This window comes from Vulpes vulpes, chromosome 6 (genome assembly GCF_048418805.1).
Source record: "Vulpes vulpes isolate BD-2025 chromosome 6, VulVul3, whole genome shotgun sequence".
In the NCBI taxonomy this organism is placed as follows: Eukaryota; Metazoa; Chordata; class Mammalia; order Carnivora; family Canidae; genus Vulpes; species Vulpes vulpes.
The window spans coordinates 82,420,916-82,448,893 of record NC_132785.1 but is presented as its reverse complement, the minus strand read 5'-3'; positions in this window follow the sequence as shown (position 1 = coordinate 82,448,893).

The window sequence follows — 27,978 nt, the reverse complement described above, 5'->3', positions numbered from 1 at the left end:
TATCACAACTGCACTCCTTAATGCCTGTTACCTATTTGATCTATCACCCTAAACCACCTACTCTCTGGTAACCACCAGTTTGTTTTCTGTAGTTAAAAGTCTGTTTTTCGGTTTGCCTCTCTCTCTTTTTCTTTTTTCCTCTTTGGTTGTTTTGTTTCTGAAATTATCAAATTGTTAATTTGATCATTGCACTGAAGAAAACACTTCCCAGTTTAAAAATGAAAGAAAAAAAGGGGGCAGCCCTGGTGGCGCAGCGGTTTAGCGCCGCCTGCCGCCTAGGGCATGATCCTGGAGACCCTGGGTCGATTCCCACATCAGGCTCTCCGCGTGGAGCCTGCTTCTCCCTCTGCCTGTCTCTGCCTCTCTCTCTCTCACTCTGTGTCTCTCTCATGAATAAATAAATAAAATCTTTAAAAAAAAAAAAGAAAAATAAAAAAGGGAAAGAAACAAAGAAAAATCTTTTTTTTTTAACTTGATGAACTAAATAAAATGATGAGTTGAGAAAACAGCTTCAAATCTCAAAATCCCCTATTCTCTGATCAGTTTGATCTTGTTCTTGGTCCCCCTTCTTTATGTCTTCTGACAGAAATAAAACAAAACAACTAAACAAAAAAAAATCACTGGAAAATATTTGTGTCAGGAAATAGTTTTTCATAAAAACAGTTTTTCATAGAAATAATATTTCACAAGGATTAATTTAATATTTTGGCTATTAGAATCTATTAATAATTAAAAATATAAATAGAGAAGGGACTTTGATATAAAGTTGATTTTTTAAATCTACATAGAATAAGTCAAATGAAGAGATAATCCACAATTTATTATTTCTTTTCCTATCCATTCACCGATTATTTCAGAGTTCTTAATGTGGTTTTGCCAGTGAGGTGATACAAATTTTAGTTTCAGTTCTGATATGTAGGGAGCTTGAAAACAATCACTTCCTTATTAAAATTAACTCAAAATGGATTAAAGATTTGAATGTAAGACTAAACAAAGAGTGTAAGCTCCTTGTCGTTGATCTTGGCAATGACTTTTTGGATTTGACATCAAAAGCAAAGACAAAAAAAAAATTAAACTATTGAGACTACATCAAATTAAAAAAGCTACTGAACAGTAAAGGAAACAATCAACAAAATGAAAAGACAATATATTGAATGGGTGTAAATATTTGTAAATCATATATCTGACAAGGAATTAATATCTAAAATATAGAAATAACTCATAGAACTCAATAGCAAAAGAACAAAAAACAAAAACAGTTTAAAAATAGGCAGATGGATGTAAATAGACATTTTCCCAAAGAAGACATACAGATGACCAACAGACGGATGAAAAAATGTGCAGCATCATTCAACATCAGGGAAATGCAAATCAAAACCACAATAAGAAATCACCTCACTCTGTCAGAATGGCTTTTATCAGGAAGATAAAAGGCAACAAGTGTTGGTAAGGATATGGAGAAAAGGGAACACTTGTGCATTGTTGGTGGGAATATAAATCATAGCAGCCACTGTGGAAGACAGTATAGAGGTTCCTCAAAAAATTAAAAATAGAAATACCATGTAATCCAGTAATTCCACTACTGGGTATTTACCCCCCAAAAATGAAAATACCAATTTGAAAATATATAAGTACCTTTATGTTTATTGCAGCATTATTTACAGTAGGCAAGATGTGGAAATAATCCATGTCTATCCATGGATAAATGAATAAAGAATATATGGTATACATATCTATATCTCTATATATGCACATGAACACACAAACACACAAAATGGAATATTATTCAACCATTAAAATGAGATCTTATCATTTGCAACAACATGGATGGATCTAGAGTATATTATGCTAATGAAATAATCAGAGAAAGACAAATACCATATATTTTCACTCATATGTGGATTTAAGAAACAGAACAGATAAACATAGAGGAAAAAAGAAAAAAGAAGGGTGAACCAGAGAACAGAGTTTAACTATAGAGAATGAACTGAGGGTTTCTGATTGGAGGTGAGTGGGGGATGGGCTAAATGGGTGACGAGTATTAAGGAAGACACTTGTGATGAGCACTGAGTGTTGTTTTTAAAAGATGAATCACTAAAATCTACACCTGAAGCTAATGTTACACTGTATGTTAACTAACTGGAATTTTAAAAAAAATTGAAAAACATTAAAAAACAACCAATTAGAACAATTGAACAGTTAGAACAATTGTTTTTCTAATTGAACAATTAGAAAAAACAGAAACAGACCCATAAATATAGAGAACCACTGGTTGCCAGAGGTGGAGGATGAGCAAAATAGGTGAAAGGGATTAAGAGGTACAAATTTCTATTTATGAAATAGATAAATCACAGAGATGAAAAGTAGAGAATAGTAAATATAGTCAATATTATTATAACATTTGATCATGACAGATGGTGACTATCATTATTATGATAAATACTAATTCATAGAATTACTGAATCATTATGATATATACCTGAAACTAATATAATATTGTATGTTAGCTATATTTTAATAGTAAATAATTTTAAAAATCACTGAAACTAAAATAAATAAATAAATAAATAAATAAATAAAAATCACTGAAACTTTTTGATTTGTATAGAAAAATCTTATCTGCAAATTGAAAAAAAAATTACAAAGTAATGCATTTCTATGTGTCTTTGATTCAATTGTGGCCTGACTCTCGACTACATTTACTATTAAAGCAGCATATCTAAGGAGAAATAGACATTTATTCCAATCTTACTTTTATTCCAATTTTACTTTTATCTTACTTTGACAGTTTCTTACTCCTTCTCTATGGATCCTATCAAGTTATCTACAATTGCTTCTAACCATACCAAACCAAAGCAAAAACAAAAACTACTGATATTGACATATCTAAGAAATGGTTTGTTTGTTTTAAGCAATAGAAATACAATGTGAATAAGTTATTTTCAGGTAGGTTACATTTTAGTGAAAAAAAAAAAGCATATTAAAATATGGTAGAAATTAAATATAGAGATAAATATGAAAAAAATTGAGTAACTTCTCCTCTTGATAGGCAAAAGTTAAATGGTTAGTGACCCCAAGAAGGTAATAATTGTACAAAATAAGTGAAGCTAAGAAATCATGACCTCTTTCGATGTAGAGTAGCGATCTACATGCTGGAGTATACATACTCCTGGAGAAACAGATTTTCCAGCAGGTTCTTAGGAATGGATTTCTTTTAAGAATCTGGTTTTAGATCCTCACCTGAAATAAATACTTTTTCCACCTGAATATGATGTTCTTTCTTTGCTTTACTCTATTTTAGAACTAAAATTCAGAGCTAAAGGGACATGTGTTAGAAGGAAAATAAGAAGTTATTTCTTTGGGGCAGAAAGTTAGTCTTTAGTCAATAGATTGGATAGTGAGAACAGGCTGTACGGTAGGTGACACATGGTAAATATTTTTAATAAATTGAATGACTTAAGCCTGTAGTTGCAAGATTTTGTATAGTGCTGCTGAAGTGAGCACAGTAGTTCCAAGATCTTGGTAAAAATGTGTTTGAAGCTCATGTAATACACAACACGTTAGAAAATTTATGCGTTGAAATTGTTTAAAATTTTAGATACTAACTAGAAATTATATAGGGCAATACACATGTTTTTAATAAAGATATGTTAGCAAAACTATTTGGAGAACATTGACATTGAGGGAACAAACATCAAAGTTAGTAATGCTAGACATAAACTTTATTGATTCTTAAGAAAGACTGCTTAAATAGTTAACTTGGTCTCATCCCTTTGAGGGTAAGATTATATTAGTATTAGAATGTGAAATACTTTATTTAAACGCTCAATTAGACTTTGTCAGTCAAGAGATGAAATAGCCAGTCTTCTAATTTTTGGCAGTTTTCTAAGGTGGCTGTTTCTGATTACTTCAACGAGGACACACTTTCAATGATTCGGCATAAGAAGTCCTATTGACTTTTTATTTATTTATTTATTTTAGGAAGAGAGAAAGGGGGAGGGGCAGAGGGAGAGAGAGAAAAAAAATCTCAGAGTCTCCACTGAGGGCAAAGTCCTGCAAGGTCTCCATCTCACCACCCAGAGATCATAACCTGAGCCAAAATCAAGAGTTGGACACTTAACTGACTGAGCCACCCAGGCTCCCCTAGAAACATAGATTTTTAAGAAACTGTCCCCTAATCACATTTAGATGCTCCTAATGGCACAATTCAGAGTAATTGGTAGCCTCTCCCCTTCCATCTCTGCACTGGATGCAGTTGTGCTTTGCCCAGATCCCCCAGTTCCCTTAGAACTAAAACATTCATCCCCCCCTGAGCTCCCAACCCCATCACTCTGAGCTTACTCAAGGACACTCCCAAGGTCAAGCTCAATGATGGGTTCATGCCTAATTCTGGATAGTTCCAAACTACAATTCAAGTTCCTAAGGTCCCTGTGGTATTGAATGGCTATTGTTGAGAGACCTTGTAACCTAACTTTTGCTCAACCCTGCTTCCATTTTCTCTGTGTAGGACTGACTTCTAGTGCACTCCCAAATGAGCTCTGTACATGCACAGTTCTGCCATAAGATCTGTTTCTAGGGAAGTCTAATTCATGACATCCTGTTTATTTACATCCTACTAATCATTAAAATTTGTCCTTTCATCTCAAATTCAGCTCCAAAATCTGCTAATTCTTTCCCATTCTCAGTACTACAAAGCTACACCAGACCCTTATCTGACTTCTTCCAACTGCTCTGTCTGCTTCCATTTATTTCCTCATTAAACCCATCCTCAAACTGCTATACAATGGTCTTTCAAAACTTCAAGTCTTATCAAGACTCCACCTGTCTTAAAATCTTCCAGCATTATTTTGTCTTTTAGAAAAAAAATCCAAACTCTTTAAGAAGACATATTAGGATCTACAGGATCTAATCCTACAACATATTCTCACTCTATATTTTAGTAATCCTAAAATATTTTTAGTTTCCTTTGTATTTAATGATCTTTTACCCCTTCATTGATTCATATATGTCCTCCCAATTTGGAATTATATTTCATTTTTGTGTACTTCTAATCTAATATACATCCCACAAAGATCTGGCCAATTTTTACCCTATCTAGGAAGACCTCTTTAGGTAGAGTTTGCCTCTCCTCCTAGGACTATTGGGTGTATTTATTATATAACTTATTGCATTATTATATATATTTTTACCCTGTGAACTAAACTTTGAACTTTATGTATATGTTTTTATTTTTCATAATAAAATAATGTTCATAACATAAATAATTTTATTTATCTTTTTTCCATGGTATCTGATTTTATAAATAAGTGAGGGAGGTGGTATTAATTAATATGCTGATGGGGAAAATGGCATAACAATTCCATTTTTATGATTATACAGGATTTTTTGGAGAACATTGTAATGATTCTCTATCAGAGGAAAGAGTATTCTTTCCCTCCAGATTTCAAACGATAAGAATCTAATGCTTAACTACTGTTTTGCATTTAATAGATGAGACTTTGAGAGATAATCAAGAAATATAACGCAGAGTTTTGCCCTGAGGAAGAGTATAATTTGAGGAATAGAACAAAAAGGCTAAATGATTATAAAATATGGTACATTTTAAACTATGTAAAATATATATTCTTAAAGAACTTTAAACACAGTCAGACAAGGCCTTGAAATCTGAAGGAAAAAAGGAAATAACTACATGTATTGATCAACTACAATTTTAAAAAATTCATCTGTAAAACTCCTCTTTGGGTTAGCTATTTCCTTCACTTCAACTCATGAGGGAATTGTGCCCACCAACACTAGCATTAAATAGCTTTAGGAACTCAAATGAAGGACATGTGACTCCTGAGTCAGGAACTTTTTTTCATTGATAATCTATTTAGGTTTTTCTAAAATACACTTCACTTCATTGAGTACCGATTTACTAAATGATACCTCTATTACAATTTAAATTATTTCATCCTCCTTCTAGGAAAACCTCCAACATTTTTTGGGTTCCTGTCTCTACCCTCCTTCTTGCTTTTTGTCCTAAAGTACATGATCAACCGAAAATATCACTAAGGTGTTTTGATGATTAAACAACATATCAATATACCAAAACCAGATATAATGACTAGGGAATTATCCATGAATAATGATAATGATCCAGAATATATTTCTCTGAAAAGTTACTGGACTGCTCTAAAATATAAAGAAAACAAAATTATAAAATTCCATAGTAGAATCTGGCCAACTATTTTCTGCCAACAGCACTAGAATTGATGACATGCCTCAAAACAGACCCTTTGACAACAGTAAATAGCCACATAGCTGTGTGCTAAAAAAAATAAATAAAAATAAAAAAATAATGGAGACTAGGGTTGGAAGATAAAACTAAGCAGATAATCACGATTTTGACATGTTAGAGTACACCAGTGATGGTTATTATGTGGCCAGTTACTGGAAATACATAACTATACAGATGCTATATTCAGGGCACTGTTACTATGGCATCATTATAGGCAGTGATTATATCTAGGAAATGGCTATTCAGTTGGAAAACTGAAATGTGTGTGAGAGAAAGCTTCCTTTGGAAAAGAAAAATTTAAACATGTTTTATAAATACTTAGTGTTTCAAGTTTACTTGTTTAGATCTATGTTATTATATCATGAATAAAATTGAAATTTATCCAGACATTATTACCTTAAGAGAAAACACATAGAATGAATATAAATATCATACAGGGCCATATCATCAATTGCAAAATAAAAGAGAGCATTAAGTCTATTTTTTAAAATGTAGCATTTAAAACATTCCCTAATTTTTAAAGTGTTATTCATAAATATTAGCTATAGCTTTTTCTAATAAATTTTCTTGAATACATCTTAGTTGAGTCTTGACCAATATGCTGAATTTGCAACCATAAATAAGAATAAATCATAAATAAGTGAGCAAGATTAAATATTGTTCAGCATACTGAGGTGAGTTCAGAGCCACCTTACCTATATGCTAGAATATTTTGACCTCTTATATAGGTCATCTTCAGCTTTACTGCAGTGAAAATTAGTATATGCAAAGCCTTTCAGATGGAAATGCAAATTTCTGTGTGTCTAGGTCTCTTCCTGTTAATCCAGCTGGTAAACTTTTATGTCTAAATTGTTTCCTTAATATAAGCTGTTCTGTCTTGCCTGAGGGAGATTTCCAGCTGATAGTGGTTGATACCTATTGCATAAGTAGTGCAAAGAGTTTGAGAAAAGAAGAGGACAACATCTTAATTAGAATTCATGTTTTGTTTGTAAAAATTGCCATTCCTGATTCCAAATTGTTCTTTCTTTTCATTTTAATCCTTTTCTAGATGTCAGGCAGGAGAGCTAGATCTAATATAATCCTTACCCATTGGGAGAAATAATAGCTGAAGTAGATTAATAAGGACATCATAAGAGCATTAATTTGTAAACACGGACTAGATTTATTTTTATATAGGCCTAAATTTTAGCTCAAAATTTAGCTTTTTCTTTGCTTCACAAAAATCATAAAAAAATATGTTTATGTATGTTTCCTTTACATTCATTTTCTTTATTCTACCAATGTATCAATGCCAGTTTCAATCTTAATGTGGAAATTTCAAACATCTTAAAAATTGAAAATTTTAATAAGCATTATAAATAGAATATAGTACTTGGTTTCTGAGAAGATGAAGGCTTTGTGTAAGCACGTTAGTAAAAAGACACACTAGAAATTTGAATTACTGATTCTAATATGAAAACTTTCAATCACAGAATTTACTACAGTTTTCTCTTCTTACATAAAGAAACTTTAGCTAAATTGCAAGGAAGTCTCAAAAAGGGTCACAAAACTTTGAGTTTATATTGGCATTATATAAATGTGAAATTGTAATGACAAAAATACCATTCCTTCAGTCGCTTCTACTTCTGTCTGGACAATGATAAATTTAGTAATTTGCTTTACTGCCATAAAAACTGATTTCTAGCTGGGATCCTCAACAAATGCAACAGTAATCATAGATAGATGGACAGATCAATAGATATACAGATGGATATACTATATGCTACTTATATAATATGTATTATACACATATAAAATACATATGCATACATATGACAGATTAGATTTTTAAAAAATCAAACATTTTACTTTCTTCTTTTCACTATTTGAAAAGTATAAATAGAAAAATGTAATTTAGATGCTTCATGCACCCAGTAAATATTTGTTATTGTTATTATCAAAAGCAATATCATATAGATAATTTGTTGTTGATTAAACTTCCTGTGGCAATAGATTTTGATTGAGAACAACAAAATGGAACCAGCAGATGCAAACCCATTGATTTTTGGCAGCTGGAAGTTGAACAGCTGAAAGACATGACATTTTAAAGCAGGGATGGAAGAGCAAGAATATTTGGCACACAAACATTTGCTTTCTGAGTCACTAATGCATACTATAAACACAATATTAGGGTTGGTAGTGGCACAGTAACTATATATATCTCAGTGTTACCCTTCTGAATTCAAACTCAACTCAATATTTGCAAAAATTACATAAACTACTTGAAATATCTCTTCTAAATGAATTTTAAAACATAGAAAAATAAGTGCCATTTTAAAAACCCTTAGGTTTTGAATTCAGCTTACAATGTACACATAGGTCTCAAGGTTAAATGTTTAGGAATAAAATTTCGATGTTTAGTAATGATAATAAGCCTAGTAACAAATAATGCCTTAGAACATATAAAACGTTGCCATGAAACTTATTAAAGGAATATAGCCACTGTATTATTTCTTACTCAGTGTTTGATTAATTCTCATTTAATATGTAACTCTTAAAATCAATTACTTGGTATCAGCATCTAGTAGATCAGAACAGAACCCTAAAGTAAGGACAGGCAAAAGACATGCTAGCTGACAGTCCTGAGACTGAAAAAAGAAGAAGAAGAAAAAAAGCTATCCTGAAATAATATTATCATATAGTAAAAAGATACAGATTGTTAATGAGACTACTGAGTCATCAAGTAAAGTCTGAATTATAGTCAGTTCAGATTATGAACCAAGAGAGGACATAATGGAAAAAAATTTTATTAGAAAAAAAAATGACCAGAAAAATGTGTAAAATGTTAAAAGACAGTAGGAGGGCTCAAACAGATGAAACATGATGTTATGTGAATCACATTTTCCCTCATTGATATCAGTAAGATTAGATGTTGCTATATTACCTCATGTATTTGGCAATCATTCATTGCACACAGGAGAGAAAAATCTCCTTGTGGACATTTAACTCTCTCCCATGCATCTCACAGTCTAAAGTATGGAACACATACAAAAATATGAATGTGTATATAAATGCATATATATGTGTGTGTACCTTACTCTACACACATTCATATACATGTATGTGGACCTTATACCAAATTGTGAGATATATGTGAAAGGGATTTGTAGAGGAATAAGTAAAAAATATTATCACAAGGAAAGTAAAACATTACTAGGGGCCAAAGGAAAGAAACAATTGCTTCACAGAGTAAGTAATAATTAAGATGGGTCTCAAAAAATTACATTTATCACATGGACTATGTAGGAAAGTATCTTACCATCTTTAAGAAATCACTTTTGGAAAACTTTAAGTACTGAAAGACTGGTAAAAAGTTTGAGTATAGACTTTATTCTCTAAAGGCAAGGGTCCTCACATTTTTGCTATAAAGGGTAAGATAGTAACTATTTTAAGCTTTGCAGATTATATGGACTCTGTGCAACTACTCAGCTCAAATTATTTCGGGATAGGCTGGGATGTATCTACTATCTACCATGCACCTGCCCTCCTCACACTGATAGGATCTCAACACCTCATTACAGACATCTTCACCATGGATGCTTCCCTCACCTAGCTTAAGCTCCTATATTCTACATTAGGACTTCCTCAACCCCATGGACACTCTCGTCACTACACTTTGGTTCTGTCACCCCATGCCATTGCAGCTGTCTCATATGAACGACCTCCTCTTCCAACTCGGATTTAGGTTCCTATTCTGATCCACCATTATATTTTGATGCTCTTCTCACCCATTCTAGGTCTGATGATAGATACCAGGGTGCCCCTACATAGACGTGGCAGCCCTCTTAACTCTGCTTAGATTGATGCCCCTCATCAGACTGTTGCTTTTCATGGACATTATTTTTATCTGTCCTCAGGTTCCTCTGTCCTGGCCTCCTTGGGACTCCCTCCTCACATGCTTTGGGCCCTGAACCCATGGAGATGGAGATTGGTGAATATGGGGAGAGAAAACAGACCATTCAGTATATTAAACATGGTGGGGACTAGGTTTTTTATGGTGGGTGAGAAGAGTTACAAATATATACATAGTATAAAAGCACCTTCTCCTTAATAGTTATTTATAATGGAGGGAAGACCAGGTAAAGACAAAGAAAAGACAGCTATCTCCAAGCCCAGGAGATAAATCACAGAGGGAAGCAACACTGCTAACACCTTACTCTCAGACTGCTAACCTCCAGAATTGTGAGAAATTTAATTTTTGTTTAAGTTACTCAGTCTATGGCACTTTATTATGGCAGCCATAGAAGACTACTACAAGAGTTATGCCAAAGGTACATAGCATTAATCTAATTGTAAGGAAACATCAGACAAGCCCAAACTGAATGACAATCTACAATTAAGTAGCCTATAATTTTCAAAAGCAGCAAAATCATTAAAACCTCAAGCAGTTTCATGTTTGCAAACAAACCTTTGCTTAGCTCTGCTAAGGGACACTGTCAGCTGCCTGAAGTCTAAATTTATCAGGAACCATAATTTAAGCCCTGCAAAGTCGGGGGAGAAAACTCATTCTTCCAACAAACACAGAAAGAAGATATACTCAGTCTTTCTTCAGAACCCCCTCCCCTTTTTAAGATTTTATTTATTTATTCATGAGAGACACACAGAGAGAGGCAGAGACATAGGCAGAGGGAGAAGCAGGCTTCATGCAGGAACCTACTGTGGGACTCAGTCCTGGGACTCTGGGATCACACCCTGAGCCAAAGGCAGACGCTCAATCACTGAGCCACCCAGGCATCCCAAGAACCCCCCCTTGAATTGCCCTCCATCAGAGTGTACCAGGCCAAAGAACACATCTTTTTTGCTCAAAGTTAGTGCTTAAATGGCCACAAAATTTCACTAAATTAAGAAGAGGGGCATGAGTTGAGAAGAAAAAGCAAATAAAAAGGTTACTTTATTTTAAGACTACATTCATGAGAATTTTTGCTTTGATGAATTACAGTAATTGTCCAGAAACCTAAATTTTCTGAGTAAAGATATTGCCAAAAACATCAACTTCCAACACCCTTGATCAACTCCTAAAGCAACTGGCAACCTCTGAGCTCACAATTTTCCCACAAGTAGCAGGCTGTAGAAGCCATACCCTGATACACACTCCAGGGCCACATGGGTGGCTCAGTTGGTTAAGTGTCCAATTCTTGATTTCAGCTCTGGTCAGGATCTCAGGGTCATGGGTTTGAGCCCTGCATTGGGCTCTGTGCTCAGTGTGGTGTCTGCTTGAGAGTCTCTCTCTGCCCCACCCCCCCCTCTTTCTAAATAAACAAATCTTTCAAAAAGGGGGGGGATACACACTCCAATGTCATTTGATGCATAATGAATAAGTAAAAAAAAAACAAAAAACAAATTGGCAAGCCAAAAAAAAAACAGAAAGGAGTGTTGAGAGGGATGGGACTATTCCCTAAAATCACTTATCTCTTTCTTCTCAGTAATAATGTTCCAAATTCTGGGCATATAGCCAGAGACTATGTTTCCCAACATCCCCTGTCACCAGGGATGATATGATCATATGACTAACTTCTGGCCAATGGGATTTCATTGGAAGTGATGAGAGCAAGTCCTCAGAAAGAAGATGCTTTCTTTCTTTGTGTGTGTGTGTGTGTGTGTGTGTGTGTGTGGATGTGAATAGCAGAACAAAATAATTGTCTTTTGCTAAGCCTCACCTGCTTCAATCAAGGGGATATTTATACCATAAATGTTAAAGCAAAATAACAAATAAAATAACAATAATAATAATAGTGATGATTTGAAGGAGGAGGAGAAGGAGAAGAGGAAATTGTCATCGTTTCCTTAAATGACTTCATGAAGTAGAATAACCTACCTAATCCTGATAGCTCATCTGCATCTGGACTGTTCCATGAGCAGTGAAGAATGCAGTGTCATTTAATATCATCACTATTACAGTTTAGTCTTGGTATCAACTAAAAAAAAGATCACTATTCAGAGTAATATTGATTATGGCTAATACATTGATTCATTACATGTTATGTACCAAACATTCTGCTAAATGCTTTAAATTAATCATCGGATTTTCCTCCCATTAAAAATCCTACAGGTCTTATACTACTAACTTCATTGTATAAATGAAGAAACAGAGTCTCAATAATGTTTTCTATAGTGTGCCAAAATTGCCAGAATTCATTAAAAATAAATAAGTTGTAGAAAATATTTTTGTTGGAATATTTTGCCATTGTTACATAGCTACAAAATACATGTGAAAATATTTCAGAAAAAATATTCCATTTTATTTAAAAATAATTTATAATTGTATATAGAATATGGATACAATTATCTAAAACTCTTATCAACTAAAAAGGCTTATAAATATAAAAATACCAACTATATACTACATACCATATAAGAAGACATTGATTTTTGTGAGTATTGAAGCATAATTTAAAATACCACCAACATGGGACACCTGGGTGGCTCAGTAGTTGAACATCTGCCCCTGGCTCAGGGCATGATCCTCGGTCTCAGGATCAAGTCCCACATCGGGCTCCCTGCCTGGAGCTTACTTCTCCCTCTGCCTATGTCTCTGCCTTTCTCTGTGTCTTTCATGAATAAATAAATAAAATCATTTAAAAACAAAACAAAACAAAAACCCACCAACAACAAAAGAAAAACATAGTTCATTTTTAAAAAATATTTTGTTTATTTATTCATGAGAGATGCAGAGAGAGGCAGAGACAGAGGTAGAGGGAGAAGCAGGCTCCATGCAGGGAGCCCTATGTGATATACGATCCCAGAACCCTGGGATCATGCCCTGAGCTAAAGATGGTCATAGACTCCCAATATGTAGTGTCTCTAAATCATTATTTGACCATTTATTTATTTTTGGACCCTAGTGATTCAGTATTTATTAACTCTGCATGTAAATTTATTGATTCTGTCTGAAAACATTATACTATTGCTTTCTAAACATTTAGTAATATTAAAACTCTATTTATCTTAATGAGTTTTTAAAACTGTCTAGCAATTCAAGGTTATTGTATTCCTATAGCATGTTTTATGTTCTAGGAACTGTGGAGACATATATAAATGAGACACACTTGAATGATATGAGGTTGCAAAAATAGCCAGTTGTTATGATTCACTTCCACAAATAGCAACTAATTTTTTTTTTGAAAATCTGTTGTAATTTAATGTAGAAAGGAAAAGCTAAATGCAAAAAATCTGATCTACTTCCCTTAGTAATAAGTACTTTTAAAAATTAGGAAGTGTGTGATGTTGTAACATGGTATTTCTATTTCAAATTTATTCAGATAGTTGACAGAATTTTTATAATATGAAGCACCTTGTCTTTTTTTAATATTTATTTATTCATGAAAGACACACAGAGAGGAAGAGACATAGGCAGAGGGTGAAGCAGGCTCCCTGTGGGGACCATGATGCAGGACCGGATCCCATGACCCCAGGAATCACAACCTGAGCTGAAGGCAGACCTCAACCACTGAACCACCCAGGCAGCCCGAAGCACTTTGTCTTTTTAATACTCAATGTATATAATTTTGAAATTCATGTACCATAAGTATAGTAAATTTGTTTGAATTTCACAAAGTTCATCTATAAAAGTAACATAAAAGCAAACAAAAACCAATTCATATGGGCAAAGGAAAGAGACAACTAAAAGAACTTAAAACGACAAATACACTTTGAAAGATAAGCAATTTAGTAACAATCAAGGAAATGTGAATTAAATAAATAGAAAAGTCAGCTTATCAAAGTGTGAGAGATAGCACTAAACGTTCATACATATGTTGTGAAAAATTGCCTTTCATGCCAGGTGTTTGGAGTAATTAATAGGCACAACTATTTTGTAGGATAATTTATAAAGATGGATGATAATTATATATTGACACAAACATATTTAGTATGTGAATGTTGGTTTGGGATTCACATAACTAAAATAGAAAAGACTTAAAATAATACTAAGGACTTGCATGAATAAAATATGGCACATTGATAAGGATATATTAGCAGGATTTATAATACTGGTTGTTTTCATAAAAGACTTCTTTTTGGCATCTTTAATTATTTTCAAATATTCTCATGTGGATATATATTCTATTTTTACTCAGAAAAAGTAGTGCATAATATTTTAAATTTGAATTTAAGGTAGTAAGGAATCCATGGAAATACTATGAAGGCTCTCCATGCTTATACCATATTTCCACGGTCATGTTATTTAAAGGCATAATCATATTAAGCATAGAAATCCTCAAAGGATTCTGTATAAATATGTTCTGTATTTTAATGATTAAGATATCTGTAAGGTGAGCCTCTTTTCAGCTGAACTCCTATGAATCTATTGAAGGTTTGTTTTTTATAGTTAATAATCATGGGCATTTTGGAAACCTAGGAAAAATATGTCTTGTTCTTCACAGAACCAAGAATCATATAATGAATGTTGGGTGCCATTTTATGAGTAAAACAAATAGACTATAAACTTGTATAGACAAGATTTTGTATTTTCTCCTAAGTATTTAAAACAAAATCTGATTCATTACACTCGACAGATAGTTATGATTTGAATGAATGAGTCAATAACTTTTTTTCAAAAAAGTTAATATTTTAGCTCAAGAGCAAGAGTTGAGTTAAAATTTAGCAAAATGAAGAAAATAGATCATATGCTTAGCCACTAAAATGAACCTTTTGGAATTTTGTAAGCACTTTTTCAAAACATTGTTTGCTTTTATCAAGTGCAATTTTCAGAAATAGTATTTTTTTTGCTTTGGTCATAATTTAAAGCCTTGGAACTACAGCATTTAAAAGAAAATACAGAGAAAATAAATGTTTATATAATGGCCACTGAATGCGAAATACAAGGCCAACAACCATTAAAAAAAGAAATGAGAGTAAAAGAATGAAAAATAGAATACTGTACAACAAAAGCATTAAAAGGTTTTTCTTTCAAAAAATGCTTGGAATACAATTACTGATATGTGTTTCATGAACGTTATCTTTGCATTTTTAAAACTATGTTTTATCCTTAGTGTACAATGGGATCATCTTAGTGTGTCTGAAACCACACATTCTAATAGAATAGAATGGAATAGAGTATATATTTCAGAGTTCATCACTTTTAGAAAGACTAAGCATTATTCTTTTTGTTTTAATTCTGTTTGCCTATGTTTGCCTGTGTGTGCAAGTGCCCCTTTTTTTTCTTGATGTAATTGCTTTTTACAGTAGGGCATGGGCCAAACATTTGAAAGTCACTGCTTTATCTCATCACAACAAAATTATGTATTAAATACAATCACCAGGGATCCCTGGGTGGCGCAGCGGTTTGGCGCCTGCCTTTGGCCCAGGGCGTGATCCTGGAGACCCGGGATCGAATCCCACATCAGGCTCCCGGTGCATGGAGCCTGCTTCTCCCTCTGCCTGTGTCTCTGCCTCTCTCTCTCTCTCTCTGTGACTATCATAAATAAATAAAAAATAAAAAAAATAGTTAAAAAAATAAAAAAAATAAATACAATCACCATTGACAATTTACAGAAGGAAAATTGAGTTTCAGATCTGACACTAAGATTCTGCATGTACAGCAGGTCTTGATTTAGATTCTTGACTTTATCTAGATAATCTGCTCTTTCACATATTTTCTGGTTAGTAATCTCTTTCTTTCTCTCTCTCCCTACTCTTCTCCAATTTATAATCCATAATAATTCTGCTCTATTCTTCTGTAGCAACTTCTGGGGATTTCCATCTTTCACCCGAAAAGAAACAAAAATATTTCTAAGACGAGCATAACCTCTCCTATTAACAATTCAGAAATGTTATATCTCAATAGATTTGTGGTTTTCTCTTTGAAATTTTTATGAATTTAGGTCAAAGATCTCCTCCCTGTTCTTCCAGGGTTCTAGCAAAATCACATCAACACATGAATCTTTTCTTTTCTTTTCTTTTCTTTTCTTTTCTTTTCTTTTCTTTTCTTTTCTTTTCTTTCTTTCTTTTCTTTTCTTTTCTTTTTTCTTTTCTTTCTTTTCTTTTCTTTCTTTTCTTTTCTTTCTTTTCTTTCTTTTCTTTTCTATTTTATTTTTATTTTTTTGTATTTATTTATTTGAGAGAGAGAACGAGGGAGTGGGGGGAACAGATGGAGAGAGAATCCTTAAACTGACTCCCCACTTAGCATGAAGGCTGACAGAGTTGGATCTCAAAACCTTGAGATCAAGACCTGCACTGAAATTCAGAATCAGCCACTTAACCAACTGAGCCATCCAGGTGATCCAACACATGAATTTTGCACATACACTCTAAAATCTACCTAAAACATCTGTTTAGAACAGTATAGCATTTTAGATATTATGTACAGAACATTTAGGAGTTAAAAAACAGATATATTATAAATGTGTTGCCAAGCTTTTTAAGAACTTATAAAAGAAATACCCAGGAGAAACAAGCAAACAAAACCCCCAAACAAGGTGTTTCCAGAAACCAGAAGATAAGTTAGAAGAAGAATGAATGCAAAAGATGAAGTTACCTGCTCCAGAGCAAAAGCCTAATGCACATATGTGAGGTAACTATGTGAGGTAATAGATGTGTTAATTAACTTTATTTTGTGGTAATCATTTCACAATATGTATGTATTTCAAATCACCATGTTGTACATCTTATTTCATTTTTTGTACATTTTGATTATATACAATTTTGTCATTTACGCCTCAAAGAAGCTGGGAAAAAATAATTTGGGGTCCTATAATTCTAAGAGGAAACTGCACATTAGTCCTAGAGTCAGAAGAAGTCAAAAGGCAAGCTGGTGATGCAAAGAACTGGAGAAACCTAATGCTAAAACATATATAAATGATGCTTTATTCTATTAGTCATCTTGGATGCCCTACTTCATTTGTTGTATAAGAAACGCAAATTGTTTGAATGGTTTTGCTGAAGGAGAGTTAACATGCATATATTTAAAGTATACAATTTGGGGGCACCTGGGTGGCTCAGTCAGTTAAGTGGCCAACTCTTGGTTTCAGCTCTTGGGATGATCTCAGGGTCCTGCGAGTAAGTCTTGCTAGGTCCTGCAAGTAGGTCCTTGAGAGGGTGGTTAAGATTATCTCTCTCTCTGCATTCCCCACTCCCACTTCCATGTATTCTCTCTCTTTCTCAAAATAAATACATCTTAAAAAATAAAAAAAAATAAAATGTACAGTTGTTAAGTTTATTAATAAATGTATAAAACCATCACCACAATCAAGATAATGAAGCAATCAGTCACCACCAAAAGTTTCCTCATGCTGCTCTGTGATTTCCATATCCATCCAGCCACTCTTCACCTCCATGACTACCCCCTCAAACTCTCCACCCCAGTTATCAGTTACCACACTTCTATCTCCTATCTTTACAGTTTAGTTTGCATTTCCACGAATGTTATGCAAGTGAAATCATTAATACTAATATCATCTTTTTGTTTGGCCATTTTTACTCAGCTTAACTATTTTGAGATTGATCCATGTTGCTGCATGTACCAATCTAAAAAAATATATGGCTAAATAATACTGCATCATACATACTATAATTTTTCAATTCACCATTTAAAAATACTCACATTGTTTATAATATTGACTCTTAAAAATAAATTCTTTGTAAAATTTTGCACAGCAATTTTGTATGGATAGTCTTTCATTTCTTTTGAGTAAACCCCTAGTAATATAACTTCAGCCTTATGGTTATTGTAGGTTTATCTTTTATGACACTCCTGTTGCCTTATCCCTTACCCCAAAGTGGTTGTACTGTTTTAGGTGTATGAGCACTCTAGTTGCTCTACATCTTCACTCTTACCTGGTATTTTGTTCTTGTTAATTAGAATGTAAACTATTTTAAAACATGTACAATGGTACCTCAGTGTGGTTTAATTGACATTCCCTAATGGCTAATAATTTTGAATGGATATTACTGTGCTCATTTGTCAAATATATCTTCTTTGAAATATCTGATCAAATATTGTGCTCCTTTAAAGCAATTTTTTTGTTGTTTTCTTATGCTTGGATTTTGAGAATTCTTTATATATTCTGAATATAAGCATTTTATCAAATTCATCACTTGCAAATATTCTCTCCCACTCTGTATTTTGCTTTTTGCTATCTTAAGAGTATTTTTTGAATAGCAAAAGTTCTTAAAAACTTTTTTAGAACAACTTATCCTTTTATTCTTTTAGTGATTGTGTTTTTTTGTGTCATATGAAAAAATCCTTGCTTAACAAAAACTCACCAAAAAATTCCTATTATATTCTAGAAGTTTTATAGTCATGGTCCATACATCATTTGTTGAAAAGACTATTCTTTGCCCACTTAAATGTATTTTGCACTTTTGCCAAATATCAATTGATCATATATGTATGGGTCGATGTGAACTCTATATTCTGAACTATGATTCTAATTCTGAACTCTATATCAATCTATTTTTCTGTCTCTATGATATTACCACATTCTATTGATTACTGTAACTTTATAACACACCTTCCAAATTTAGCATTTTGTGAAAGTTCTTTTGGCTACTATATTAGTAAGGGCTCTTTAGAGAAACAGAACTGATGGGGTAAAGATCTCCATCTGTATCTCCATATATATCTCTCCATTATCTATCTATCATCTGTCTATCTATCATCTATCATTTATCATCTATCAATCAATCTATATATCTATCATCTATCATCTATCTAATCTCCATATATATATATATATATATATATATATATATATATATATATCCTGACAATCCCAAAATCAACATGTTGAGTCAGTAAGCTGGAGACCCAAATGCTGGCAGACTTGATATTCAGGAAGTGCATGTATTTCAGTTTGAATCTTAAGGCAGGACAAAAGGTAATGCCCTAGTTCTAAGGCAGTAAGGCAGAAGAATTCTTACTTGGGATGAGGTCAGTCATTTTGATCTATTCAACGGATTGGATGAGGCCCACCTACATTAGAGAGAGCAATCTATTTTGCTCAATCTAACAATTTAAATGTCTGTCCCATACAAAAACACAGAAACACCTTGAATATTGCTTGATAAAATATCTGGGCACCCTGCGGTCTGGTCAAGATGACATGTAAACTTAACCAACACAACTACTATAGGTCCTTTGCATTTCAATATGAATTTCAGTTTATTTCTATAAAAAGTCCTGCCGGCATTTTGATTGGGATTGTATTGAATCCAAAGATCACTTAGAAAAATATGAAATAATAAATATATTGGGTCAACTTGACCCATAAACATTTTCTATCTCATTATTAATTTTGGTCTCCTATAATTGCTTTAAGATGTTTTGTACTTTTCAATGAATAGTTCTTGGAATTTTTGCTGAATTATCTCTAAGTAGCTTATATTTTTATTATTACTATAAGTGGTATCACCCATTGCTGATGTTTACAATTTGTGTCTTTTTCCTCTCTCTTTTCACATAAGTTTGGGCAGAGGTTAATAAATTTCATTAATTTTCTAAAAGGACCAGATTTTGTTTTCATTGAGTTTCTTGGTCATTGTTTTCTATATCATTGATTCCTACTCTTACCTTTATTATTACTTTCATTTGTTTACATTTTGGTTTGTCTGCTTTTATTTCTCTAGTTTCTCAAGGTAATATCTGCACATATTTATTTGTAATCTTTATTCTATTTTAATTTAGATCTTTACTGCTATAAATTCCCCTTTATGTTTAACTGCATCCAATACATTGGGTACATTGTGTTCTTACTTTCACTGACTTCAAAATATTTCTAAATTCCCTTTTGATTTTTGCTTTGACCTATGTATTAAGAAAAATGCCATTTAATCTCCAAATGTTTGTGGATTCTCCAGGTATCTTTCAGTTATTGATTTCATTCATTCATTCATTCATTTCATTCACAGAACTTACTTTGTATTATTTGCATCCTTTTGAATTTATTGAGATTTGTTTTATTGTGAACATTCTTGATGAATGTTTTCAGTGCACTGGAGAAGTGTGTGCATTTATGTTGTTGGGTAAAGTATTCCATAAGTGGTTCAGTTCAGCTCCATAAGTATCAGTTCAATTAACTTATTTAATAGTGTTCTTTTTTTTAAGTTTTTAAGGTTTTTCTATTTGTTCTGTTATTCTGAGAGTAGTGTTGAAATCCATGAGTACTATCAGATTTGCTTATTCTCCTTTCAGTTTTATAAGTTTGTGCTTTAGTACTTTGAATCTTTGTTATTTGGTTCAGAAACATCTATGACTTTTGTTTTTTCTTATTTTGTTTTGATGCATTTATCTTCCTATCATTGTACAATTACTCTTTGGCCCTAAAATCAACTTTGATTTTAATAGAACCACCCCTATTTTCTTTTGAAAGATATAGCATGGCATATTTTTCCATTATTTTACTTTTTTTCTGTGTATACTCAATGCAGTTTTCTTGTAGGCAGCATTTAGTTGGGCTTTGTTTTTATTTTTGTTTTTTTTTTTTTTGTATATAATATGTCAAGTTCTGTCTCTTTATTTAGCTCATTTTGATTTTTTTTATATTGCTGGGCTTAACTCTTCCATTTTTCTCTTTGATGTGTACACCATCCATTATTGTTCTATTTTTCTTCTTTGACTTATGAGTTGTATTCTTTTAATTCTTTTTAGGATTTAATAACATCATTAATTTATCATACCTTACTTGCAAGTGATACTATGCTACATTATGTTTAATATAAGAATCTCATAACTTTGTACTTCCATTTCTCTATCCCCAGATTTTGTGATTTTTGTTTTTATTTATTTATTTTATTTACTTTTTTAAAGATTTATTTATTCATTAGAGACACAGAAAGAGAGAGGCAGAGATATAGGCAGAGGGAGACTAGGCTCCTCACAGGGAGCCTGATGTGGGACTTGATCTAGGACCCTGGGACCATGCCCTGAGACTAAGGCAGACACTCAACCACTGAGCCACCCAGGCGTCCCTTGATTTTTGTTTTTAATAAAAAGTAAAAAAAAAAAAGGGGGGGGATGCCTGGGTGGCTCACTGGTTGAGCATCTGCCTTCGGCCTAGGGCGTGATCCTAGGGTCCTGGGATCAAGTCCCATGTCGGGCTCCCTGCATGGAGCTCCATGCAAGAAAAAACAGAAAAATGAAAACCAAGCTCATAAAGAACAGATTAGTGGTCATCAGACATGGGGATTAGGGGTGGGAGAAATGGGTAAAGGGGGTCAAAAGGTACAAACTTCTTATATAATAAATAATTCACAGGGATGTAGGTAAAGCATGGTAAGTACAGTTAAAAATACTGTATTACTTATTTGCAAATGGGTAAAAGTGTAGACCTCAAAAGTTCTCATCACAGAAAAAAAGTTTTTTTTCCCTTCTTTTGTATCTATGTGAGGCAAGGTATGTTAATTAGATCTTGTGGTAATCATTTCACAGTGTATACAATCATTGGATCATTATGTTATACACTTAAAACTAACGTTATATGTCAAATATACCTCAACTAAAAAGATAATTTTTTGAAATAAATTAATAAAGTTCTTTTTTAAGGGTTTATTTGTTTATGGGAGGGAGTGTGTGTGTGTACACATGCATGCCTAAGGGTGGAGGAGTGGAGGGAGGGGGAGGTGGGGGGGACAGAGAGAGAGAGAGAGAATCTAAAGCAGACTCCCACTGAGCATGAAGCCCACACAGGGCTGGATACCAAAACTACAAGATCATGACCTGAGCCAAAATCATGAATCGGACACTTAACTGACTGAGCCACCCAGGTGCCCCAGAAGTGAATAAAATCTGACATACACTACAAGGATGAGCCATGTAGATATCATGTTAAGTGAAGCAAGCCAGATGTAAGTATAAATATTTTATAACATCACTCATATGAGATACCTAGAGTAGTTGAACATACACAGAACATAGAACAGTGGTTACCAGAGCCTGTTATTAGTGGGGATAAATGGGTACAGGATAGGATGATGAAGTTCTGGGGATGGATAATGGTGACTATTGTACAAGATGGAAATGTACTTAATGTCACTTAACTATATACCTAAAAATGGTAAAGAAGACAAATTTTCTGTTAAGTATATTTAGCCACAGTAAAAAGTTATGATAGATTAGTATTTGAAAGATACTCAGGGGTCCACACTCTAGAGCTGCATGAAAGTTTTAATTAGAGCTTCAACTACGTTTCATTAAATCTACCCTGGAGGAGTCTTTAGCTGGCATATGAAATGACAGACATAATGTTTTCTTTGGTGAAGTGCATGGTGTTCCTAGCATGGGAAGCGCTAGAAATTCTGTGCAGACCTCTGTTCTGGGTGCAACAATTTGGAAAGCCTATAGTTCTCTTGTGTGGCAGTACACCCCTGAACTCTTGAGTACTGCCACCTAGAAGCAAGTTCTTTTCCTGATCCAACTAAAGGGATGCTTAATTCTACAATAGGATATTGTCATATCTGGCTCTATAATGAACCTCTCACACAAGATTTTGGATAAAGTTCCTAAATGCAAGCCTTGGCACTTCACTGAACTTCAGAGGACAAGTAATATGATTGGTGTATATCGCCTTGCCAATAAATATGAGTGATCATTCTAAAAAATAAGTAAAAAATATCCAAATTTGAAAATAAGGTAAAATATGACAATATAATTGTAATAGACCACACTAGAACATTATCTAACAAGCCTGCCTAAGTGAGTGAAGCTTCCTCATTCTGGAAATACACAACATTGAACAATTGCTTGGGGCTTATGAAGTTTATAATTCTACAAAACTGATAAAGCATGATGTGTTTCTGTCCAGTACAGAGAAGATATCCTCAAAAGCTTAACAAAAATTAATTTGTTATTATGTATTGAACTCACTTCACTGTTCCTTTTATTCACTATATGAAATGTCAGCTCTCAAATCCTCTTTTGAACTAGATTTGCATCCTGCTGGTTCCCTCATTAAGTAAATGAAATTCTGTTACATGCATTTTATTTGTTTGGGCATTATGTTTTTAACATTTTGAGAATTATAACTGACTCTTATGGAAGTCCCACTGAGATGTTACATTCACTGGATTGGAAAACAGCTCATGGTTCAAGGAAATCACAAGTGCAACTTTGAAAACTCTGACCTTCCTGATCATGGAGTCCTTGCTGAGTTGTGGCAGAGAAGGACTTAATATTAGAGTCCTCATATGTTAATGTCTCATGACCCATGATGTCTTTATCTTTCAAAAATTATAAAATGAAAAACCTATAAGTAATAACGAAGCACTGGTTAAAAGATGATTAATGCCTCATTATGCTGTTTACTACCTTGCAAAGAGGAATCTGAAATACCTAGTCTGGCTAGGTCTGGAGTTCATCACAACAATCTTTTATCCAATTGATTCTGGCTGTGATACACAAGAGCTTGTTCTTGTCTCACAGAGTGAAGAATGACTCTCTTGGACAACAGAGTGAGGGAAGCTATAGATGTTTATTAAGCAGAGATACTGAGAAAGCTCTCAAAAGTGAGAGGGGTCCCAACAGGGTTGCCACTGAGGGCTTTTTTGGTCTTTTTTAGGAAATTGACCAGGGAACTTGATAGATTTCTTGTCAATATCAGGGTAGATTTGTAAATATCATGTCTATATTTAGAACAGACATGGTGAACTTGTGACAAACAAGATGTTTCTTTGTAAATAACATGAGCACAAACACCGTGTTCCCTTCTCTCTGGTTAGTATCTCTTCCATAACTTTTCTCTACATCTGGGGTTTCTTAGTAGCCATTGAAGGAGATGATCCATGTTAGGGATACTCCCTAACACTTTGGAGCTAGAGAGCCTGGTTTATTTTTTTCTGTTTTTACTGTCTTATCTGTTTTCTTGAGATGCATAGGAGCCTGACTCTGGGGCCTTTCCATTATCTTTCCCTGCCTAGCCCCACCTGCCCCTAACTTGTTCTGACGTTAGTTGGACATCTATCTTTTTGGTTTTGAAACAGGTATATTGTGTGAGATGCCAGTGTTTCAATGTCAAAATCTGTGAAAGCTTCAAAAGGTAAAATCAAATAATAAACTTTTAAGTGTCTGCATTCTTTTGTTTCAGGAATTTCATAGTGTGGAAGGCTTAAATTCACAGCGGGGGAGAAAAGTAGTAGCCCACAGGAGACCATATGTCTTACAGCTGAAGAAAGGGTGAAATACATAATACATGATATATTTAGGGTAAGTAATTAGCCTTTCTTAGAGGTCTGCCTACTTGAAAGGGTTTGTGTGTATGTTGTGTGTGTGTGTGTGTGGGGGGGTTGTTAGTCTATTTCACCTAACAGGAGTTGTTTTTTCTTTCTTTCTTTTTTTTTTTAATCTTTCTGTGCCTCTATTACTTTCATCTGTAGAGAAAGTTGTAAAACAGGTTGCAAGCCCTTTGTGATTTGAGCATCTTTTCTGTAAAAGAGGCTTTATTTCTTGTGTTAGTGTTAGTGTGACATCTTTTATTTGTATATAACACATTAGATTATGAAGTTTCTTAACTTTAAAGAAACTCTTATTCTGATCAGCTAATAAAGAATAAATGCTTATATAGAATTAATGGAAATGCTCATATAAATCTAATATAATCTAATTTGAGTATACAGAAAGGAAAAAGCTAAACTTCTAGTAGTTTAAATAGGCTAGACTTTTCAGAAAAATGCCCTCTCACAGAAGCTGCTAATATAGTCACTAATTTTGAAAATTTTGTATAGAATATAATAAAAGTGCATGCTTAACATTTTTCAGATTTTTTTATTTTATTTTTTTAAAATGGATCTGAAAAGTTTATTATTTATTTATTTATTTTTAACTTTTTATTTATTTATGATAGTCACAGAGAGAGAGAGAGAGGCAGAGACATAGGCAGAGGGAGAAGCAGGCTCCATGCACCGGGAGCCCAATGTGGGATTCGATCCTGGGTCTCCAGGATCGGCCCCTGGGCCAAAGGCAGGCGCTAAACTGCTGCGCCACCCAGGGATCCCTTTTTGTTTTGTTTTGTTTTGTTTTGTTTTTTTGGGAAAGCCTAGTTAATGAAAAATTTCCTAAATTAATGTCAGCCAGATGACAGAATACGAAGTCCCAGCCTTGAGATGCCCACAGAAATCCCAAATTAACAGAGCAGCAGAGTAGAGATTCTCCTCCTGGCTTTGAAGAAGATGCCATGTTGTGGAGTTCAGTTGCTAAGACCCAAGGAGAGTTTCAAGGAGCTCAGAGTGACTCCTAACAATAGCCAGGAAAAAAAAGGCGGGGGGGAACCTCTGTCCCACAGTCACAAGGAACTTAATTAAACTAGCAGCTGGCACGAGTTTAGGAAAAGGCCCCCAAACTTAGTTAAGATTTCAGTGCTGGCCAGGCAGACACCTTGATTTTAGCTGGTGAGGCTGAGCAGAGAACTCAATTAAAAAGACCCAGACTCCTGAGTTTTAAAAACAGAGATAAAGACTTTGTATTATTTTAAGCAGGAAAGATGGTGGTAATGCATTATGCTGCAACAGAAAACTGATACAGGATACATGCTACATCTTTCTTGCTTGAAGAAATGTAAATAGGTATTGTGATTATAGGGAAATGTACTGTATGGACTGGTGAGCCATGCTGATCTTATGTATAACAAATGAAATTACACTTTTCCAAATTTCCTCTAGTCTGTAGGGAATAGAATGATTTCATTTATAAGTGTAATTAATATGGATAATCAGGGGATGCCTGGGTGGCTCAGCAGTTGAGGTTTGCCTTCAGCTCAGGGTGTGACCCTGGGGTTCCAGGATCAAGTCCTACATTGGGCTTCTTGCATGGAGCCTGCTTCTCCCTCTGCCTGTGTCTCTGCCTCTCTCTCTCTCTCTTTCTGTGACCATCATAAATAAATTAAAAAAAAAAAAAAAGGACTGTGGTTTCTGATTATCAAAGGAAAAAAAGATTATCAAAAAAAAAAAAAAAAAAAAAAGGTTTCTGATTATCTTAAAGTAAAAATGTGTGGCTATACCAAACAGTGAAAAGTATATATATAAAAACATAAATTTGCATGAATACGGAAAGTGGTAAAAGGTTTTACAGAAAGTGAACTGGTTGTATTTTGGTTTAAATACCTGCGAAAATGAGTCTGAAAAGAAATAATATGTTAAAATTTTGACAAAGTTGGCTCTGTTTGGATGGGCTTATTCATTTGTTTTTATTTTTGGATGGGCTTATTCAAAAGAAAAGTAAAACGTTATGAATTATTTACTACTAATTGTTATATTACTGCAAGACTACAATTTTTTTCCTCTTTGTAAAATGACAAATTGGAATATTCATTTGCTCTTAAGGAGAGGTAGTGTAATCTGCCCAGGTGTGAAAACTTTCTGTCATACTAGAATGACTTTATATGCTTTTATGTTGAATCTGTCTTGCCTTTAATTATTTAAAAAATTACAAATGACAAATTTCCTGACACTTTAAATAGTTTAAAATTCCTTATAATTACATTACTTCTGCTATATTTTTGAGTATTGTCATTCGAGGTAAATGTTGCCTGATCTAAAAGAATAGGAATTAATTATGTAGGATTGAGTAAACTGATGAGAAAAAAAATGTGTTTTTAAAAATCTATTATAGCTAGAATTTTGGACTTTCATTATCTGATAGATCTATAAAGAAATCTTTTCTCTTTCTCCTTGATACTTTCCCTCTCTTGTTTGATTTATGTAAAGATTTCTGTTATCTTTGTAGATTAACAGGTAGACTTTAGAGCCTTAAGGTGGGAGTAGACACCAAAATTAGAAACATATTCCCTTCTGGAACTGTAGTCCAGTAAACATTTGAAAAAGTTACTGCCTGTGCTCAGTATTTGACATTCAATGAATAAAAAAGTCTGGCTTGGTTTTTCTTTTCTTTCATTTATTTTCTTTCTTCTTTCTTTCTTTCTTTCTTTCTTTCTTTCTTTTTTATTTAATAAATCTTTTTTAAAGATTTATTTATTTATTTATTTATGATAGAGAGAGAGAAAGAGGCAGAGACACAGGAGGAGGGAGAAGCAGGCTCCATGCCGGGAGCCTGACGTGGGACTCGATCCTGGGACTCCAGGATCCTTCCCTGGGCCAAAGGCAGGCACTAAACTGCTGAGCCACCCAGGGATTCCCTCTTTATTTTTTTTAAACTGCTATACCAGTTCTTATGTTCAGTGGGAGGAAAAATAATGTTTTGTTTATTTGTTTGTTTTTGAGAAAAGCATCAGCCACAACTCCTGTCCTCTAAGAAATTCATATTATTTAAACTTAAAAATCAAATCTCTCTCATGATGGTGCTGAGTGAAATCTACCCATCATGGAGGTATGCCCTTCCATGAGAAAGGACAAGGGCATCAAATTATTCTCTGGTTTTAGTTACCTTTTTTTTTTTTTTTTCCAAATCTCAGAACAGGAAGCATATGTCCTTAGAATGTAGCTCACATAGACAAGACTTCCCTAACTATAATAATTATTATACTTTGTTTTTACACTTTAAAATTTTCATTTTCAATCTTTTAATTATTTGTACTCTTCATTAGACAAGGGCTTCGTGAGAGAAATGCCTTCATCTATTTAAAGGCCATTCAGCAGGATTTTGCTGTTTGTATATTAAAAATAGATTCCCCGATCTAGGAATGGATGTTTTGAGGGTCTACAGTCTACTCTTTTTAAACTATTTGCTCTGCCAACTTCTGCCCAGATGCAGTGTGGTTTTGCAATTATCAGAGCCTTTA